The sequence below is a fragment of the Ambystoma mexicanum genome, chromosome 2q, assembly GCF_040938575.1.
Source record: "Ambystoma mexicanum isolate Mex_15411 chromosome 2q, UKY_AmexF1_1, whole genome shotgun sequence".
NCBI classification, from domain to species: Eukaryota; Metazoa; Chordata; class Amphibia; order Caudata; family Ambystomatidae; genus Ambystoma; species Ambystoma mexicanum.
The window spans coordinates 1,476,103,173-1,476,124,386 of record NC_090924.1 but is presented as its reverse complement, the minus strand read 5'-3'; the positions used below and the strand labels follow the sequence as shown (position 1 = coordinate 1,476,124,386).

At 49.4% G+C, this 21,214-nt stretch overlaps 1 pseudogene; it reads right to left on the bottom strand.

Moving 5' to 3' along the window:
* LOC138568904 (zinc finger protein 91-like) overlaps window positions 1–21,214 on the bottom strand; it is a 429,258-nt pseudogene that overhangs the window by 127,314 nt on the left and 280,730 nt on the right.

Genomic DNA, 21,214 nt, shown 5'->3' with positions numbered 1-21,214 from the left:
CTGAGGTCCTTGCACGTCAGATATACTGGTTCCTTTTTGACAAAGAAGGAATGGGCGGCCATTAAGCAGAGATTTAGACCTTGTTCCATTGTTCCAAATGAGAGGCCATAATCCAGTTGTATTGGTGATGATATTAATTTGTCTTTGACCCAATTTGCCAAAATATTTAGCCGTTAAAGCTAGTATTTAAAAGGCAAATGGGTCTGAATTGTTTCAGGCTACCTCTATTACCTTTTTACATATTGGTATAATAATCACTCTTCTCCATATATCTGGAATGGAATTTGTAGTTAAAATTGCATTAAACACTATTGCTAATAATGGCCCTCATTAGCCAAGAAATGGTGGGGGTTTGCCCTTAGATGGATGGAATTTCAATTGTGTTCTGCAGCTCTCCACTTGCGTTTCAGGGCTGCTAGTTCAGAATTGTACCAATTGTTATGCTTGGTGGCAGGTTTCACGTGAATCCTCATGACAGGTGCAAGATTGACGAGCGTGTTAGTGATAGCGAGATGGAGACTGTCTACCATGCTGCAGGAAGAGTCCCCCAAAACGGTGCTGAGGCCCTTTGCCATTCTCACGCTGCCATTACTGCAACTGGGGGAAGTCACCAAGACACTGGGACGTCCAGGAGAACATGCAAAAAGCAAAGTTGGTAGTAAACCTGAGAGTGGAGCACCACCAGACCCCATACACAGTAGCGTGTGACTGAGAGAAAGAGAATGAAACCAAGACCGCCGTCTCATTCTCTCCTACTCACTGTGACAATAAGGCTCCTTGGAAGGGCGTCTGCAATCCACATATTCCCATTTAGACCTCCTTCTGTCAATGTGTGACCTCCTTCTGTCCATTTGTGACAATTTGTCGCTCCCCCCCTAAGGCATGCTCAAGCTGTCACTGCTGCAACAGTGGGCAGTGCCACTAAGAGACTGTGAAGTTCAGCAGAATCTGCAAGAAGCTTTTTTGGTTGCAAGTCAGAGAGCACGGGACACCAGCGCCCGTACACAGGATGATGGCCAGCTACATGAGACAGAGAGAGAGTCCAATTCTCTCCTGCTCACTGTAACCTTAAGTCTCTTTGGAGGGGCCTCTAAGAACCAAACATCGCCATGCAGCGCTCCCTACTTGCTCAGTGCCAGTGCTAAGCCCTTTGCCAGCTCAGGGAGAGTATGCAGCAGCCCTGGCAAGCCCTGGCATCCCTGGCACTCAGTCTGGCAAAGCTTTCAAGGGTGCCCAATACTCACCAAGTCAGGGATTTTCCTTCCCTACCAAAGTACAAGGCCAGCAGATACTGTAAGGGAAATAAAACCGCAAACATAGACCCCTAATCCCAGCAGCGGGGTCATAGTTTTCTAGAACCAAGAGCCTCCACAGACACACATAAGCCTAGCCACCCCTCGTGCTCAGCCCAGTGGAGCCTCCCAAGGTGCCACATCCTCAACAGGCCTGGGGCTGTGCTCCCCTCCGGAAGGGCAAGCTCCGCATTAACTCAGGGCAATCGCAAGTAGCATTCCTAGACCCATGGAGCCCAGCAGCAGGGTGGCAATCCTCAGGGAAAATGCAAGGTCTGTCCCTCAAACTCCGCATTTTAGGAACAATATGTATACAATGAAAAAGTTAGTAAGAAAACAAAACAGTTTTTCACTTTTCAGCCCATTCATATTCTCATAGAGAAGAAGCGCAGTTTGTGAACAGCCGTAGAACAATGACCACTGCGCAGATTTGGACCAAATAAGTAACTACTTGGGCACAAAGTGTTACCTTAAATTTCATGACTGGTTTGGGGTAATTCTATCCAGTATTTGTTAAAATATTTGATAGAGAACAGGGTGCCTGCTGTTCCTTCAAATCTTTATATCGGCCTTGGTGATTTTTGTGGGAGGCTAATAACGTTTGACTTGCTGCATAGATTTTGATGACATTTTCCAAAGACTTTGTCAAGAGCTCCATGAAATTGGAAATTACGGAAATAATTTGTTAGAAAATGAAAAAAAGTTATTAAGAAAACATCCCATTAGTTTCCCCAGAGCGAAAAAGTGCAGTTGTAGCGTGAAAACTAGTGGCCAGGCTTGGACCAAATGAGAAACAATGTGGGTACAGAGAGATCCCCCACCTGACCAGCTACAGTTACAAAAATGACAGCCTCGGGCAGGGTCTTAGCTTCATTGCAGCCCGATCCGGAGTCTGCTGGTGAACTTCACTGCAAGGCTTCAGAAGGTCCTCCACAGGCTGGACTTCTGGGTTCCCTGCATAGCTGCTGGAGCCCAGTTGGGCTGCTGTGCCATTCTGTGACACGCCGGACATGGCGTGCCTATGGCGCAGGAGTTCCGCTGTGGTCGTGCAGAGAGCTGCCAAAGAGCATCCAGCATGGCAGTCCCTCTTCTGGTGGCAATGGAGCCACGGTCATGCTCGTGGGCACCGGTAAGGAGTTGGGGTGCAGGACGGATCTCTCCAGCATTAGTCCCATTTCACGGATGCTATAGTGATGACCCACATAGCAGGGCGGTCTCCATGGTTACCTCTGGTGCTCCAGTTCTCCACAACACGTTTTAGGTTTTAAAAAGAAGTGGAGTCTACGGTGGTTTTTTTGTAAAGGGATTGCACTGTAGGCAGGTCTTGAGCCATGGTGACTCACACAGAGAAGAGGAGGCATATTGAGGTAAAAGGAAGGATGGGTGTTCTGAGAAAAGACTGTTGCATATATTCAAGAAGGCAATACAGGAGGAGGGGCCTAGAAGTAAGAGGAAAAGCAGAGCCTCTCCTCCCTCCCCCGGCTCTTCTTCATCAGAGTCCTCCCCAGATTCCACTGTATACCTGAAGTCTAAATATGGGCACTAGAGCTGCAAATATTGGGATAAAGATATTTGACTGTGGTTCTTATCCAAGTCGCCTACTATGTGGGATTCGCGATGCAAGAATCTACATCTGGGCTGCCCATGTGGGTGGGATGGGCACCGATGTGCGGGTGGGGATTTCTTGTCTGTGGAGGGTACGGTGAGCTGGGGTGTGACTGCGGATTCTCGACGGGTGCCTTCCAATGGAACAGGTCAATGGGCCGACTATTTTTTTGCCTTTTTAAAGAATGCTTATTTAAAACTGACTGTTAAATAAATAAATAATTATTTTACTAGAAAACCTTGAGTGTAGTGTTATTTGGATACGTGTAAATGTGGATTTCGATGCTACAGCTCACATTTACCCCTCTTGAGTCTGGCTGCTCAGTCACTCTACCAACTTGTGTAGTACAGACTTATACCAAAAGGTGGGTTACCTAATACCAAGAGGACAAGACAGGTGTAGTCTCCCACAGGGTTACTGCATACAATCTTGCCTAACACTGGTGTTAGCGGTGTGATTTGTGTAGAGTGGTTACATTAACTATTTACTGTACTTGTGCCCAACTAAACCAGCCACAAGGCTAAGCTCCATCAAAAAGTTAAGCAATTATAACACCTTACAACTCGGCTGAACTCTTAAAATCTGCAAGGAGCTGGACAACCCTGCTGCAATCTCTACCTCTCCTGTCGCTACTCAGGACCTTTGCACGGCCCTTTCCTCCCACTTCATCTATAAAACTCAGGATATCCTGTCTACCCTCTCATCCCTTCCCTCTCTGTCCCGCTCCCTTTTATGGATTCTGGTGCTCCTACATCCACCCCCCACCTTCCTTCTCTTCCTTTCCTCCTTTCTCCCCTGACAAGGTCTCTAGACAATTCCGATCTATGAAAGTCTCGTCAAAGCAGGGTTTTCCCTGCTCTTCCAAAACCATCAAGGACCATATTGACTCCCTCGCTCCTGTCCTGGCTGATTTCTGTAACCTCTCCTTTGACTCAGGAGTCTTCCCTTCCCCCCTGAAGTACTCCCTTGTGCACCCTCTTCGCAAAAACCCCATTGCCGACCCTTGTTGCCCAGCTAACTATCGGCCAAACTTTATCACCACCTTTCTGGGCAAACTCCTTGAAAATCTGGCTGTTCAGCAGCTTAACCTTCGCTCTGATTCTGTTGGTTGTCTCCACGACCATCAATCTGACTTCACAACTTCCAGAAGTACGGAAACTGCTCTCCTGAACATCCGTGAAGATCTGCTCTCCAACCTTGACTCTAATATCCACTCTGTCCTCATCCTACTTGATCTCTCTTTTCCACTCCGACACTCAGGTGAGCTTTAGTGTGGTGGTCCCTGTGCCCCCATTGGTCCATCATGGCGCTTGTATTTCCAGCGCGACCCTCGTGTGCCAAGAGTCACCATTGCAGGCTTCCCCTGCTTAGTCCCGCCTCCCACTCCTTCCCCTGGGCCCTGATTAGTCCACCTCCCCTTTATGCTTGACTTTCCCATGGCAACCCTCTGCCCGGTAGCCCCTGCGGCTAAGGGCAACGAGGCAAAGGGCGGCTCCTACATCGGCAGCTCCAAGATGTGCCTGCAGGTGTCCGCAGGGGAAGCCAATGAAGCCAACAGTCAACAGACACCAACAAAAACTGTAAGTGTGGCATGGGTGGGGTGTAGAGCAATTACTCTACTCCAGAAAGCCCCTGCCACTCTACCTTACCTTTCCATAAAGTAGACTGCCATATACTTACCCCATGCATACTTAGAGAGACTTGTGACCATCAGCCTAAATCTATTCATGGCTGCACTGTAAATGTTGCCTTGCATCATATACTAACAGACTTCCAAATGTTAACTAGTGCCACACCTAGAGAAAACTGTGAAGATCAGCCTGCGTCACATTTAGACTGGGGTAACAATGTTAGCTTGTGCCACACTTAGATGGAATTCTTAACTTTAGCCTGTGTCACATCTAGATCACATCATGAATCTTAGCATGCGCCACACTTAAATGAAACTGGGAATGTTAACAAGTGCCACACTTAGATGGAATTGTGATCACTAGCCTGCCTCACATCCAGAAGGATATTGAGGATTAGCAAGTGCCACACTCAGATGGAATAGTGATCACTAGCCTGCCTCACATCTAGATAGGATAATGAGGATTAGCAAGTGCCACACTCAGATGGAATAGTGATCACTAGCCTGCCTCACATCCAGAAGGATATTGAGGATTAGCAAGTGCCACACTCAGATGGAATAGTGATCACTAGCCTGCCTCACATCTAGATAGGATAATGAGGATTAGCAAGTGCCACACTCAGATGGAATAGTGATCACTAGCCTGCCTCACATCCAGAAGGATATTGAGGATTAGCAAGTGCCACACTTAGATGGAATCGTGATCACTAGCCTGCCTCACATCCAGAAGGATATTGAGGATTAGCAAGTGCCACACTCAGATGGAATAGTGATCACTAGCCTGCCTCACATCTAGATAGGATATTGAGGATTAGCAAGTGCCACACTCAGATGGAATCATGATCACTAGCCTGCCTCACATCCAGATAGGATATTGAGGATTAGCAAGTTCCACAGATGGAATCGCGATCACTAGCCTGCCTCACATCCAGATAGGATATTGAGGATTAGCAAGTGCCACACTTAGATGGAATCGTGATCACTAGCCTGCCTCACATCTAGATAGGATATTGAGGATTAGCAAGTGCCACACTCAGATGGAATCATGATCACTAGCCTGCCTCACATCCAGATAGGATATTGAGGATTAGCAAGTTCCACAGATGGAATCGCGATCACTAGCCTGCCTCACATCCAGATAGGATATTGAGGATTAGCAAGTGCCACACTTAGATGGAATCGTGATCACTAGCCTGCCTCACATCTAGATAGGATATTGAGGATTAGCAAGTGCCACACTCAGATGGAATCGTGATCACTAGCCTGCCTCACATCCAGATAGGATATTGAGGATTAGCAAGTGCCACACTCAGATGGAATAGTGATCACTAGCCTGCCTCACATCCAGATAGGATATTGAGGATTAGCAAGTGCCACACTCAGATGGAATAGTGATCACTAGCCTGCCTCACATCTAGATAGGATATGGAATCGTGATCACTAGCCTGCCTCACATCCAGATAGGATATTGAGGATTAGCAAGTGCCACACTCGGATGGAATAGTGATCACTAGCCTGCCTCACATCTAGATAGGATATTGAGGATTAGCAAGTGCACACTCAGATGGAATCGTGATCACTAGCCTGCCTCACATCTAGATAGCATATTGAGGATTAGCAAGTGCCACACTCGGATGGAATAGTGATCACTAGCCTGCCTCACATCCAGAAGGATATTGAGGATTAGCAAGTGCCACACTCAGATGGATTAGTGATCACTAGCCTGCCTCACATCTAGATAGGATATTGAGGATTAGCAAGTGCCACACTCGGATGGAATAGTGATCACTAGCCTGCCTCACATCTAGATAGGATATTGAGGATTAGCAAGTGCACACTCAGATGGAATCATGATCACTAGCCTGCCTCACATCCAGATAGGATATTGAGGATTAGCAAGTGCCACACTTAGATGGAATAGTGATCACTAGCCTGCCTCACATCCAGATAGGATATTGAGGATTAGCAAGTGCCACACTCAGATGGAATCGTGATCACTAGCCTGCCTCACATCCAGATAGGATATTGAGGATTAGCAAGTGCCACACTCGGATGGAATAGTGATCACTAGCCTGCCTCACATCTAGATAGGATATTGAGGATTAGCAAGTGCCACACTCAGATGGAATCGTGATCACTAGCCTGCCTCACATCTAGATAGGATATTGAGGATTAGCAAGTGCCACACTCGGATGGAATAGTGATCACTAGCCTGCCTCACATCTAGATAGGATATTGAGGATTAGCAAGTGCCACACTCAGATGGAATAGTGATCACTCGCCTGCCTCACATCTAGATAGGATATTGAGGATTAGCAAGTGCCACACTCAGATGGAATAGTGATCACTAGCCTGCCTCACATCTAGATAGGATATTGAGGATTAGCAAGTGCCACACTCGGATGGAATCGTGATCGCTAGCCTGCCTCACATCTAGATAGGATATTTAGGATTAGCAAGTGCCACACTCGGATTGAATAGTGATCGCTAGCCTGCCTCACATCTAGATAGGATATTTAGGATTAGCAAGTGCCACACTCAGATGGAATAGTGATCGCTAGCCTGCCTCACATCTAGATAGGATATTGAGGATTAGCAAGTGCCACACTCAGATGGAATAGTGATAACTAGCCTGCCTCACATCTAGATAGGATATTGAGGATAAGCAAGTGCCACACTCAGATGGAAACGTGATCACTAGCCTGCCTCACATCTAGATAGGATATTGAGGATTAGCAAGTGCCACACTCAGATGGAATAGTGATCACTAGCCTGCCTCACATCTAGATAGGATATTGAGGATTAGCAAGTGCCACACTCAGATGGAATAATGAATGATAGCAAGCATCACACCTGGACATAATTGCAAGGACAGCAATGCCAAATAACTAATCCACTAACAATTTCACCCCACTGCATACACCTCTCAAACTCTAACCAAACACAACCACAAGCCTAAAACACAACAATCCGCACAAACTTCACTACATTGCAACAGCAAAACAAACCACACATAGTGCCTCATTATGAGTTTGGACGTAGCCATGCCGTCATTACCGGCATGGCTACCTCCAAACTCGTGTCCGGGTCCTGAAAAAAGAAAACTACCGGGCAATTCCGACTTTTGCAGGTCCAGTAATTCCCATTTTCGGGACCTGGACCCGGTACGTCCCCATTCCCATTTGAGCCCCTATAGGGCTCAATGGGAATGGGGAGGATGCTAACAATGACCCGTTAATGATGGGTCCGTTGTTAGCATCCTGGTCTGCTTGCGGGTGCCGGAATGCACGTCTGGCCAGACCAGACGTGCATACCGCCACCCGTGAGCAATCTCATAATGTGGCGGCCCGGTATGAACGGTGCCGGTACCTTATTGGCACCGTTCATACCGCGGCAGCCAGGGTCGTAATGAGGCCCAAAGATTTGCACAACAGCACACAACGACTACCGACCGTAAAACACCCCAAGCCCAGCCAACAGACCCACCGGGCTGAGGCTGCCAACAGCACATCACTGCTCTTTTGCACTTTTCCCACAAACCCACCCCCCTTCCCTTTTTTCAGATCCACCAGAGTGCCAGAGGACAACTCCAGTGGTGATAGTGCGCGGTACAAATATCCTTTAACATTAACATCTGTAGCGGGGTGACCAGGAGTCCTCCTCCTCAAGTTAAAAAACCCCTGAAGATGGGTCTCCACGCCTCACAGAAGTGAAGGAGGAGATATTGAATGAATGGAGGGAACTGGACAGGATGGCTGTCCCAAGATTTGTGACCAAGCTGTATCCACACCAGCGAGAGGAGAAATTAATGTCACAGATGGTGCAAGTTGACACAATTCTGCCTGGCGGGGCTGACCACTCCTCCATTGCTCCAGAAGAAGCCATTAATGACTCAACAGAGAGGAGAGTAGACAGAGCTTCAAGGAAAGTCTATGGGGGACCAACCTAACTCTGCACACTGCCACCTATTCATCATGTATGGTTGAGTCGTCACTAGATGGGCTCAGAACCATATCAAAGGCTCTGCAGGAAGGGTCAGATCGGGCCATTCACATCAAGACAGTACAGATGCAGTTAGAGTTCTGATCAGTTGTGACCTACTATGGAGTCAAGGCCATCACCATTACTACGGGGTCTATCATTTCTAGTAGCCGGAGCTTAAAGATTAAGGATTGGCTAACCGACTTACACCAGACGACTGTGGCCATGAGGATTCCCTTTGAGGGCCATACACTGTTTGGGGCCATCCTGGAAGAAAATGTCCATAGGGTGTTCCGTGTGGATAAGCATGCGGTAAACTTAGGAGAAAAACTGAGATCAAGTCCAAGTCACAGCATTCCACCAAGTTTAAACTGCAATCATCCAGCTACACAGATCGCAGAATAAGAAGAGACCCAGGTGGGCGCCCAAGACCTGGCGTCTATTCACTTGCCATAGTTTGCAGACATCCTGATACCAGACTGATGGGGTGTGTCTTTGGATGTTTTTACATTTATATTGTAGGAAGTCCCAAGAACCTAGGGTAAATCGAATGGTGAGATGGGGATACCATCTGGCGTTCAATACCATCACCCCCTCACATCCGAACCCTAGGGTGTGATCAGGACCCCCATGGCCAGAAAGCTGGCCAAAGAAGGGCCTTTTGGTAAATAGTGCTGTGCGACCTGTCCCGTTCAATGAAAGAAGCTATGAGACTTATTCCATTGTTTTTCTGATTCCCAAACATGGAGGTACATTTTGTCTAGTGATAAACTTGAAAACCATCAATCAATCCATCATGACATGCCGATACAAGATGGAATGTCTACAGAGGGTGATTGCCATGGTACAACAAGGGAACTTCTTGGCTTCATTGATTCTCCAGGGTGCATAGTTCCATATTCCAGTCTGGAGAAATCATCAATACATCCTGATATTCTAGGTGAGGGGGGTACGTGGCACTATCAATTACAGGCCCTCCCACTCAAACTGGAATCGTCTCCCAGGTTTTTTATGAAGATCATGTGGCCGGTTAAGGAGCTGTTGCATCTCAAGGAGTGCAGGTACTTCCATAGCTGGATGACTGGCTACTCTTAGCATCATCCAGATCAGTGTTACATCAGCAGATAATTCGTAATTGCAGGACATTATAGGTGTTATGGTATGATATAATATGGCATTTATAACACGCCTATAGACAAGTGTTTCAAGGCGCAACGAGGCAGGGAGGGGGAACAGAGGGAAGACAAGGACAACAATCTTACTAGGCAAGGTGACATTGAGATTGCGCAAGTGCAGGGGAGGGGGAAAGGGAAAAGTGCGGGGTGAAGGGGGAGGGGCAGTGCAATACATAGGATCAACAGTAAAAAATAAATAAAACAATAGGTAAAAGAGCGGTTAGCTTGTGGCAAGTGCAGGAGTAAGTGCAGGCATCAAGTGTCAAAAGCTGGTAGGGGACTGTAGGAATACAGAAACAGACCCCACGTACAGGGGAGGCCAGGGAGGCAGTGCAGGTGTGCAACTGGCGGGGGAGGGGACTGGGCCTGAGATCAGAGGGTACCCAGGTGACCAGTGCAGGTTTAGTCAGGAGTTCAACAGGGTAGAGGAGGAGAGAAAGCAGAAGCAAAGAGGAAGGTCTTGAGGTGCTTCCGGAACCGGAGATGGTTCTCCTCAAGTTTCAGGGAGGCAGGGAGGCTGTTCCAGAGGGAGGCCCCAGCCTAAGAAAGATATCTACCACCAACTCCTTGCTTGGAGAAGCGACTGACCCTGAGGGAGTTGGAAGCGGGTGAGCGAAGAGCTCGAGATGGAAGATATTTAGGAAGAGAGAGCTGAAGGTATTGAGGCCCCAGGCCCCAGAAGGCCTTGTGGACAATGCAGAGGATTTTTAACTTAATCCTCGCAGCCACTGGGAGCCAGTGCAGAGATTTAAGTCCTCCGGGTTTCTGTTCGGGTTTCTGATCAACCGAGACAAGTTGCTTCACTCCCCATTCCAAGATCTCCAGTTTATAGGGGCTCCTTTTTGGACTACATAGGACAGCGTAGGTCTGCTAGCAACCTAGGAAGGACACTTAGCAACCTGTAATCCTGATTGAAGGCAACAGCAAGGGAGTTTCTCTCTCGGAACCCTAGGACACATGGCCTAACGAATGTCAATTGTTCTGTGGGAACAGCTCCACCTGAGACCGCTGTTGGACTACCTACATTAATACTGGAGTGAGGCCAAACAGAACTTCAAGAAATGGATCCCAGTCTCTTCTACACTGCGGATGAACTTTCTATGGTGCTGAAGGGTTTTCTCCAGTCTGAGCCCTGGCCAATTATTCTTACAGCGGACGCCAGCAAGAATAGTTGGGGTGCTGTAATGTGAGAACACTCCTTACGGGGGTGAGGGGAGTTAGGCGATGTCACAGTCTTCCAACTGGAGGGAAATGGCGGCAGCCTTTCAGGGCCTTCAGGCTTTCCTGCTGCTCCTGAGTGGTAAAGCGTTCTACTAAAAGCAGACATTACCACCACTGTTTCATATGACAACAGACAGGGGGTTGTCAGTCCTCATCCCTGGGGAAACTTGCGAGGAATCTGAGATGTTGGGCGGAAATGAACCATTTGTCTCTCAGGGCAGTACATATTAGGGGCTTAGACTACACTCTGGTGAACACGCTCAGCAGGGGTTTCCCATAAAGCATCTGGGAACTGTGGGAGGAGGTTTTCCAGGCCATTTGCAGGAACATTGGTCATGGCAGCATCTGTTTGCCTCCCCCACACAACAAAGACCTCTCAGGGGACAGATGCCATGGCCATCCCATGCCCAATGGGGCTTCTTTACATGTTCTCGCCGCTACCCTTGATCCCGAGGGTCCTAGTTCAGATCAGGGATTCAGACGTGGTGGTCATTCTGGTAGTTCCCCTCTTGCCATGAAAGGTTTGGTTTCTGTTACTTCTACACCTGGCAGTGGCACTGGTTCTCTTGCTCCCGAGATTTCCCGCCCCAGTTCCTCATGCTCACGGGGCGGTTTGCTTGTAGGGGGCATGGACGTTGAGAGGGAAAGGTAGCGGGTCAAGGAGCTTTCCAGGAGAGCAGTGGATTGGATTCAGAAGGCTAGATGCCCTTCCCCCCTAAAGTCCTATCATAAATGTTAAATGTATTTATATTGTGCAACATGACCAACAGAGTTGGTCCCAGGTGCTCTGGCGGATCTGGAAAACAAAAAGACGGGCAGGGTTGGGTTAGTCGGGAGAAGAGGGAGTAGGATAGTGAGAGAGGTGGTGTGCTGTTGGTGGCTTCAGTTCGGTATACACCGTGCGCTGAGCTTTGGTGTAAGTATTGGACCGGGCGAGACCTTGTGTGCTGTTGGTGCTGTTTATGTGTTGATGCAGTGTGGTAAAGTGCGTATGGTTTTCTGGGTGAGAGTTAGTTGAGTGAATTATCGGGTGAGTTAGTTATGCAGAGATGTGAAGGTAGGGATAATGGGGTGAGAATCCTGGTTGTGGCACATCTTATTCAATTTAATTTGTATTACTATGGGTGAGATTAGCTGCTACTATCCTTTCTTGACTGTCTGACTGTTTAGGGTGTTAGCGTGGCGCTATCCCTGCTGTATTCTAATGAACTTTGTATAATGTGATTGGGTGTGTCTATTCTCCCTCTTAGGTATCAGAGTTGGGGGTTGGGTGACCCTATTCCCTTGCTATCTATGTGAAGTAGGTCTGTTGCAGCTTGGGTGTGGTACAGGGCCAGGATGCTATTGATGAATCGTCCAAGTGCTTCCGTCTTGGTTTGCCTATGTATTCTAGACACTAGGACATTTTTCGGTCTTGGGGTCACAAGAATAGGTTGCTGGAAATGCAAATGCCAGATTTCAAGTATACTACAATTCTTGCAGGATGGGTTTCAACTGGCTCTAACGGTTTCCACGTTGAGAGCACAGTGGGCAGCCATCAGGGCATTTCAGAGGGCATCATATTGGGGGGGTGGTTGTTGAAGAACCATGGTTTTTGAAGGATTTCTCTTCACTTAGACCGTTAGTAGAATCAGGGTTTCCTTCATGAGATCTGCCCCTAGTTGTTAAAGTCCTTCAGGCTCTGTTTCAGCTACTGGAGGATGTTCCCTTAAAGACACTAACCATTTTGACAGCCTTTCTGGTAGCCATCCCTGTGGCCAGGAGACTGGGGAGAAATATACGCTCACTCGTGTAGACCGCCCAACTTGATAGTCTAGGAGTAGGCACTTTTTCTGTTGTGGGGCCAGTTGGATGCCAGAAGGGCGGTGTTGGTACATTCGGAATGCTGACAGGCATTATGGAAAGTGGATAGCCTCTTAATTACATTTTGGAGGTCTCCTCCAGGGTTCAAGGCATCAGTTTCGACCATTAGTCGGAAGGTTAGTTAGGTGATATCCCTGCCTATCAGTCCACAGGTACCCCTACACCAGGGGGTGTGCAGGGAAGGTCCACAAAGCCCCCTGGCGTAATTTTCAACGGCTGGGCTAAGGACCATTTGGGTCAGGAGTAATGGGGACTACGGGGGGGTTGTACCTTGTGAGTCAGACGATGTATTCTGCAATAAAGTTATTCAGGGACTTGTTTAGTGTCGGTCTGTTCTTGCCCATTCAGCATGCTTTAATTGGTACACCTCACATGTAAGTACTATGGCAGGGAAGAGGGACTTGGAGTTAATGGGGGGATTACTTGTTATCAACATTACTCCTAGACCAACTGTTCCTCATTGCAGTACTCTAGACCCTCCTCTCCCACCTGCCGTAGCTGAATGAGGCTGTGGTCCTCATTAGGACCCTGGCGGTCCCGTAATGAACGGTGCTGGTACGGGACCGGCACCGTTCATTCCGGGACGCCCTATTACGAGGCCTGCTAGCGGGTCGCGCTTTTCACGTCTGGTCTGACCAGACATGAAAAGCGGGACCCGCTAGCAGGCCAGGATGCTAACAACAGACCTGTCATTAACGTGCCCGTTGTTAGCATCCTCCAATTCCCATTGAGCCCTACGGGGCTCAAATGGGAATGGGGATTGATTTTTACCAGGTCCAAGAAAAGGGAAATTGCCGGGTCCGCCAAGGTCGGCATAACCCGGTTTTTGCCCTTTTTTTGGACCCGGTAACAAAATCATTACCGGTGGCAGCCGTGCCCTTATTAAGGGCATGGCTACCGCCAGGGTCGTAATGAGGCCCTATGCGTTGAGTATGTGTTGTACTGTGAAGTACTTTGCTGGGTGGGTGGTTGGGTCCAACCTAGTCCGGAATGCATGAGGTCAGAGAGAATGTTGGAATGAGAGAATGCTGATGTATGTTTGGGAGAATGCTATGGTGCTGGCGTTCGTACTCAGTCAGTTGAAGATATGTAGCCTGGGTGGTGGGAGCCAGTGGGTTCCCCTCTTGTAATGTAGGGACTTAAGAGTAACTGGAATAAAGGATCTTACTTGTAACCTACCTGAAGCATCTGTGGATCTTCATTTCCACAGTAGAATAACTGAGCCCGGTCAGGTGGAAGGAGGGATATAATCTCAAGGGAGGGGCAGGACTTGATACATTAAAAATAGAAAAAGGATTCCTGGGGAGGTGGGATACCTCACATGTAAGTACTGTGATGAGGAAGAGTTAAACTAGGAGTAATGAAGATTACCAGTAAATAATCATGTTACACTAGGGAAGAGTAAAACTAACCTATTCTAAAATACATGTAAAGTAAAAAGTCAACTTCACATAGAAAAATGAAACACCCCCATCTCCACAAGAAATACGTTAAAGGGGACACGCCCCAGGCATAGGAGAGGGATGGTAACTCATATTAGCCAGAGGTCGGTTCTTGGTCAAGTTTCCAACACTGTTTACATGCATCTTCATTCTTACACCACCGCACCCCCAATCCTGGCCCATCCCCCTCATACAAGCATTGAGAGATGAATGCATACAGAGGCCAAGACACCACCAGGAGGATCTCCCTGGGGGGTCTCTCAGATCACAGGTGGTCCTACCTGAGTGGGACCTTGCATACACAGAGGCCACGCCCCCACCAGGCAGATCTCCCTCAGGGGTGGGTCTCTCAGATAACACAGGGTCCTACCTAAGTGGGATCTTGCATACACAGAGGCCATGCCCCCACCAGGCAGATCTCCCTGGGGGGTCTCTCAGATCACAGGCGATCCTACCTGAGTGGTATCTTACATACACCGAGGCCACGCCCCCACCAGTTAGATCTCCCTGGGGGGTCACTCAGGTCACAGGGGATCCTACCTGAGTGGGATCTTGAATACACAGAGGTCACACTCCTACCAGGCAGATCTCCCTAGGGGGTGGGTCGCTCAGATCACAGGGGGACCTACCTGAGTGGGATCTTGCATACACAGAGGCCATATATTTTGCAAACTGACTCCCTTGGAACGGGGGCTCATTATCTGAGCATAGGACAGTCGGAAACCCATGGGTCGCAAACATTTTCTCTAGTGCTAGGATGGTGTGGTCGCACGTGGTGGATTCTACCAGTTCTACTTCCGGATATCTAGACCACTGATCTATAACGGTCAAGAAGTACATCCCTCTGCCTGTCGAACCAAAATCTGCATGGACTGTTCCCCACGGTTGTTCGCTCCTCTCCATGGATTTGATGGGAGATGCCCTCTCGGCTGGACTTGCGGCCTGACACGGCAGGCATCGCCGTACATGTTCATCCACTCTCTCTTCCAGGTTGGGAAACCACACTTTCGGCCTCAGCCTCACTTTTGTGTTGGCGGACCCCTGGTGACCTGTATGAGCCAGTTCGAGCACCTTTGGCACCAGAGATCTAGGGATCACTATCTGTCTGCCTCGTAGAAGCAGGCCTTCCTCTGAAATTGACAGTTCGTGCCTCACCTTCCACAGCGCTTGCAAGTCCTGTTGCACTCTAATTTCTCGCCTTGCGTTGATGCCCAGTATCTCCTTCCACTCCCCACTTCCAATGGCTGTCTGAATGACCCTGAATACTTCATTTGCATCAGACTCTCTGGCAACATCTGGTCGAGACAGTGCCACTGGCATGGCCACTTCCAGACCGTTGTGGATTATTTCTTGACATGCCACGATCTCCCTTGGCCTTGCTCCCGTCTGTTATTAGGATGACGTGACAGGTAATCAGCGGGGTTGTTCGTCCCCGGCCTGTACTGAAGTTTCGCCCCATACTCCATGAGTGACAGCATCCAGCTTTCAATGCGTGGGGGAGGTTTCAAGGATGCCGCAGCCATAAAGGGGGTTAGGGGCTTGTGATCGGTGACTACCACAACTGGTTTCCCAAGGATGTAGAGGCGGAAGTGCCGGCAACCCCATAGTATAGCAAGCGTTTCTCTCTCAATTTGAGAGTATCTTTTCTCTGTCTCTGACAGCGCTTTGCTTGCATTTGCGATGGGTCACATATTTCCATGTGTGCCTCCCTGCAACAGTACGGCCCCCAGGCCCACGGGGCTGGCATCCACCACAATTTCTGACTCAATTGCCAGATTGAAATAGGACATGATGTCCTGATCTGACAGTGCCAATTTGATGTCCTGGAACGCCTTTTGTTCCTTCTTGTCCCATGTCCAGGGAACATCATTTTTCATCAAGGCTCGGGGAGGTTCTGAGAGAGAAGCAAGTCCCTTGATAAATCGGCCGCAGTAATTCACCATGCCGAGGAAGCTGCAGACTTCAGCTGGTGATTCTGGTGCTACCGCCTCGTGAATGTCGCTGACCTTTTCCGGGTCAGGCGAGATACCTCCTGCGTGAAAGACGAACCTGAAAAACTCTATGCTGTCTTTGAAAAATGTGCATTTCCTCCGGTGCAGCGTCAGACCCAATTTGCTCAGCCTTTGTAGGGTCAGCTCCAGCCTCTTCATGTGTTCCGTTTCCGACGACCCAAAGACCAGAATATCGTCGCTCATGTTGAGGACCCCTTTTAAACCAGCCAGTGCTCCCCTGATCGTATTTTGGAACACTTTGGCGGCAGATGATACACCGAAACTCAGTCTCTTAAATTGATATAACCCCTCGTGGGTTGTCAAGGTGGTGATGTACCTTGATTCCGGTTGAAGTTCAAGCTGTTGGTATCCGGAACGTAGGTCCAATTTTGAAAACACTGTGGCACCTTGTAGTTCGCTAACAACATCGTCTAGCGTCGGGTAATGTGACGTTCTCTCTTGATAGCTGCATTGGCCAACCACATGTCCACACAGATGCAGACTGCACCTCGTTGTTTGGGTTTAGGTTCTACAACGATTGGCGATACCCACGGCGTGGGTCCTTCGACTTTTTTGATAATGTCCATATCTATCAGTTCTTGTAGCTCTTTCTCCACTTGCGTTCTTAAATGGAAAGGTATCCTCCTATGCTTGTGCGCAGTGGGCCTTACAGTCTCGTCAGTGTGCAGGCGAATCGGTTCTGCTTTTAGCTTGCCCACTCACTGAAAAAGGCTCTCAAACCTGCCCAGGAGCTGTTCAATGTCTGACTGGTACACTGCTAATGTGAAGTGAACGATGTTCAGGGCTTCAGATGCGGCCCAGCTCAGGAGAGAGTGCGGGCTGACATCCGTCACATAAAATCAGGCTTTGATCGCATTGGGGCAATGGGTAACTGGTGCAACGAGGACCCCTTGGATCGGCAATGGAGTGTCACCCCCGAATGTGTAAATTCTGTCCTTCGAGTTTCCCAGTTGCGGTGGGCCAGGGAGGGCCTTGTAATGCTCTGTAGCCAGAACACACACTGAGGCACCCGTGTCTATGAGGACAGGTGTGGGGGTGCCCTTAATGTCTACAACACAGATGGGTTTCCTTCTTTTTCTGGCTCCTGTAGCTATATTGGATATGAAGAAAATCTCTTCGTCCTCTTCTTCTGCTTCAGCCAGGTTGAGTCTCTGTGTGTCTTGTTCTAGCACGTCCATGCTCCGTGGCCTCCTGAAGTTTCCACTGCTCGCCCTCGCAGGGCCCTGTGGGTCGTCACCGGTGCTGCAGCTCTGCACATTCTGGTGTAGTGTCCTGGAGTGTTGCACCTGCCACATACTCTTGACTTTGCAGGGCAGTCCTCTGCATGCGGCAGATCGTAACGGCAGTATTGACACACTGTCGGGGTACCCTGGGCGGGAGTTGTATCTTGACGATTTTGGCTCCACTGAGACTTCGATGGGGTGGACTTCCCTAGGGCAAAAGCTTCTTCCCCTTTTCCTGGCCGAACGGCCGTGTCCATCTTTGCCCCTCTGCTTTCTGCTAGTTCATATACCCTGCCAGTGTACAGGATTTGGGCCAACCTCATTCCGGGCTCTCTCAGGATCTGCCTCTGCAGCTTAGACAAGTTGCACCCCTGTATTAGCTGGTTTCTTACCATCCCTTCTTCGTTGTCCCACCTGCACGTGCTTGAAAGTTGGTGCAGTCGCGCACAGAATTGGTCTAGGGACTCGTCGTCATGTTGCTTTTCAGTACACATCACGAACCGGTCAAAGTCTATGTTCGATAGCGGTATGAAATGATTCTGAAGGGCAGTCTTGACAGCCGCATATGTTACGACCTGAATGTTCAATGATTCATAGATGCAGAGTACCTCGTTCCCCACTGAGTACAGAAGCGTCGCAACATTTGCATCATCGTCGTCTTCCCCAGTCGCTATGAAGAACATGTCCAGCTTCTTAATCCATATGAGCCACTTGGGCCCTTGCATGGAAGGATGACCTGATGTGTCGAATTCTGGCATTGGTGCCAGAGTGCCATGCTGACGACGAGACATTTGCGCTGGTGCCGCTGCCTCTCCTTCATGGTCTCTCATTTTCACAAGTCGCACAGGCACCTCATTGTGATGCTGGAAATGCATCAGAGGGACAGGGCCTCTGAATCCTTGTCCTTTACTGCCTTTTATCGTGTGTTCTGTCATGTTTTCTGCCCAGGAGTCCATTTGGGACTCCTGGCAGTGCAGCTCTCTTTTTTGGTTTGGTGAACAGACCCATGGGATACCCTTATGGCACCCATGGGTAGGGGTACAACCCTGTGCCCCTAGTGTATGTTTTTGGGCACCTGTGGGTGGCCCACTGGGCAGGGTATGGGCTGGTGGCAGCTCCATGCTGAATTTGACAGGTGCTCTGGGTGTCCTCCATTTTGGGATACCCCGGCCCTGCATTGGGATCAGTTGATTCCTGATAGGAAACAAGATGGCCCCTGTGGCCTCTTGCTTTCTATTGCCTGTTATCTTGTTTTTCCCAAAGTCCTGGGAAGCCCTGACTCTGTCCCTTCCCCCTGACTGGCTGTTGGGTGGAAGTTCCATATATGGTGTTGTTGTGAAGGCCCAGCTAGACTGACTGGAGCCTTCCCAGTGACTGTATGTTATGGGTACCTCCTGTGGGTGGGACCTGGGTGAATGGAGTGTGTGACCAATATACACTCCTTGTTGTGGTTGTCTGGTTTCTGGCATGTGAGACAAAGACTGAGACAGCCCTGCCCGAAACTGGCCTGAATGCAGTGTGTAGTGTTGAATGGCTGGGTACTTGTCCCAATCCACATTCCTTGTTGTGAGTGTCTGAAAGGGAGGAGTGTGGCCTGAGTGCACTGTGTGCCTGATTGGCTGACTGACTGCATGAATGCCCTTCTGTGTGATTGGCTGCTGTGTGTGTGCCAGCAGTGTGGATGAGAGACAGAATAGTATATCTGGGGACCTCTCACCATTGGAAATTGTTCAGAAGCGTTCAGAAGCTGAGTCTCCACTCAAGAGTAACTGGAACTGCTGATCCTCGACGTCCAGCTGGAAGAAGAAGACTTGCTGCTGCATTTGCTTCGACAGATCTGAAGGTTGCCGAATTCGTCGAGGACTGACCCGAGAGAGGACCTGGTAAGGCGCCCTCTTCCCGTGCTCCGAGGGATCATCGAGCACCGCTACATCTTCGCCGAAGCGCCCTGGAAGTCAGACCCTCGAAAGGCTGCCGACCCGAGACGGGACCGCCTAGGAGATCGAAGTGAAGCACCCGGACATCGACGCCGTCGAAGTCCATTGCCGTCAACCAGGGTTCGCAGGTCTGTGGAACCGCTGGAGGCCCGTCGAAGTTGTGTTGCCCAGCCGTGGGAACCACTTGACGCCGTGCCACCGACGACCGGAGCCGTCCGCTCCTTGCCTAAGAACATTTGAATCGGAGGACTCCCTCGACCACACCGTCGACCGCTTTATCCTGCAGGAGAAAGTCGAGGACGACCAACGCGCCGAGGAGAAACCTGCCAGTGGGTTTCCCGCCACCCAACGACCTCAAAGACTCGGACGACCCGACGCCCTTGCTGGGCTTCCATCTCTACAATCTTTGCGGTCCAGAACTATTGTCGTCGAGGTGCCCCGCACACCTCCGCCTTGCAGGACGCCGACGCCCCGACGCCGACGAGCACCGCTCGGACGAAGCTGCCGCCTCTTCGACATCGTTCTACCTCGTTCGTCGACGGACGTTCGACACCCCGTGCCTCCCGCTTGAAAGGGAAGGCATTCAAGAAGGGCCGTCGATTCCCCGTCGCCGAACCCCGAGTTCTTCGACGTTTCTCGACGCCTCTCGACGATCCGTGACTCCCGCTTGAAAGGGGGTCGCTCAAGAAGGATCCGTCGACGCCTCTTCGAAGGACTCGACTCCACCAGGTACATTGGGGCAGTAAAAACATTGTAGGAGAGAATAAGACTATTGAACAACATATGGACTGGGCTTGTGTTAGATCTCTTTCTTTTACAGGTTGCCCAGGTGGGGGGATCTCCACACAGAACTGTGTCTAGTGTTAGGGGCCAGTATTCTGCCTATGGTTCAACCACCTTATTTTCTCTCTTCTCTCTATTGCTGGTTTCACTTATTGATCTGTGTGACATTTTTGATGGATGCACTTTAATGAGGTCTAATATTAGTGGTACCACTTTAGAATTGTAGATATTTACCATTATTGATTTTCCTGAGCACAAAGTGCGTTATTGTGATAAGTGTACATAACCTTTGAATATTAATTATATAAAGACTGTGTTTTCAGTAATACAGTGTGTGGACATTCCTTTGTGGGGGTTTGGGGAAGACACTGTACTTAAGAACCAGCCCGCATCACCTCCTGAGAAGCTAGGCCTTGATTGCTCGTCCATTGCTACCGTAATAGAGAATCTTGGCTGGGGTCTTCTGTGCCTCTCTTCTACCATATAGGGAGCAGAGGTACAGACACCCCCTACCAGTCTTTACACTCATCCACATGTGTGAGGCCGCAAACCTTTCTCCCACAGGCAGCGCTCTGCTGCTGGAATAATTTTGTGGGCAGAAGTGAGCTTCTTGTCCAGCAACTAGTGACCACTAACCTCCTTTGCAGCAAGCAGTCTCCTTGTCTCAGCAACTCCTTCTTGGCAGGGCCTCCAGGCTAGCTGATCCTTTTTCTTTTTTCTTTTGAGCCCTCAGGGCCAGAAATCATGGCTCCCCTTCCAGGAGAACCATGAAGATTCCAAAAATTGATTTGTTGTAATCACGTGAACAGCGCACAAGCACCCTCGCGGGCCGCTACTACCACACGTTCGATTTCTAAATGGCCGACCGTAGCAGCGTTGGATTCGAGATGCGTAGCAAGATGGACTGCCACGACTTGCAGGTGATAAATCTGTCACATACACACTCTCACTACGAGCCGATACCTCGTCGGCAATGTTAGCCGTGATGAGCGCCTCGGGCCCCCTTACATACTGCACACACACACACACAATGAGGGAGACTCAGAGAC